Consider the following 1,392-nt stretch of genomic DNA (forward strand, 5'->3'; position numbering starts at 1 on the left):
CTTATATTGTATAGCAGAGTGATAGCAACTTTAAGCTTCGGCTCTTCTTTTTTTCTTTCTCTTTTTTGGCCAGTCCTGGGCCTTGAACTCAGGGCCTGAGCACTGTCCCTGGCTTCTTTTTGCTCAAGGCTAGCACTCTGCCACTTGAGCCACAGCGCCACTTCTGGCCTTTTCTATATATGTGGTGCTGGGGAATCGAACCCAGGACTTCATGTATATGAGGCAAGCACTCTTGCCGCTAGGCCATATTCCCAGCCCAAGTTTCTGTTCTTCTATGGAAAGATTTGAAATCAACTCTCCTTGAAACTGAAAAACTGAACAGCATGAAAATCAACAATGCATTGTGCCCAGCACTGGCTGCTCACGCCTGTAATCCTAGTTACTCGGGAGGCTGAGATGTCAGGATCATGGTTCAAAGCCAGCCTGGGCAGGAAAGTCCATAAGGTTCTTTTCTCCAATTCATCACCAAAAAGCCAGAAGTGGAGATGTGGCTCAAGTGGAAGAGCACTAGCTTTGAGCAAAAATGCTCAGAGACAGAATCTAGGCCCTGAGTTCCAGCCTGAGGATTAGTACACACACACACACACACACACACACACACACACACACACACACACCACCCCAATTTGAGATCACAGAGAGAAAGAGAACAGCTACTACGAAAATGAGAGAGAGAAAGAGAGGCACTGAGAATAGAAATCAAGGAACTTGAGTCAACCATCTGGGCAACAACTAGGATGAACACTTAAATTATAATTGAAAAACTTGTAGAAACCCAGTGTGGATAAGTCTGAGTTAATGACCTTTGATGCCTACTTTTAGGAAATGATCTGTACCGTTTAAATTTTATTTAAATAAGTGTACAGACAGGTTTATAAGTACAATGCATGTTTATCCACTTTACCCCTTCCCTCACCCCCCCCATCTCTCCCAACCCCATTTATGCTCCCAAGTCACCCGGTTCCATTTTTGCATGTGTACATTGAATAGAACCACTGGATTTTCCCACCCTTCCTCTCTTCCTCTGCCCCCACTCTTTGGGCTCTCCTGCACCGATGTTGCTTTAGCTTCATCTGGTGTTCATTTTGCAGAACGATTTGCAAGTTGTTCAGAGAAGTTACACCGTTGGAATCCTTCCCTGAGTCCCCCTTCCTACGCCGGGTTCCCAACATAAAGCTAGAAAAGCATGCCTTTATGATGGTAGCAGAAGTAGTAGAAGAAGGAGAAAATAGCAGTGCTGAGATACTCTCCAAGAGCCATGTTCTCCTCCACCAGTGCTCAAGAGAATCTTTTATCAGAGCTCAACAGACACAGGGTTTCCGAGAGCTTCACTGGCCTAGGGGAAGGAAGATGCTCTACTCTAGCCCCTCTGGCCTTTCTGTCTCAACTGAA

Source organism: Perognathus longimembris, chromosome 9 (assembly GCF_023159225.1).
Source record: "Perognathus longimembris pacificus isolate PPM17 chromosome 9, ASM2315922v1, whole genome shotgun sequence".
In the NCBI taxonomy this organism is placed as follows: domain Eukaryota; kingdom Metazoa; phylum Chordata; class Mammalia; order Rodentia; family Heteromyidae; genus Perognathus; species Perognathus longimembris.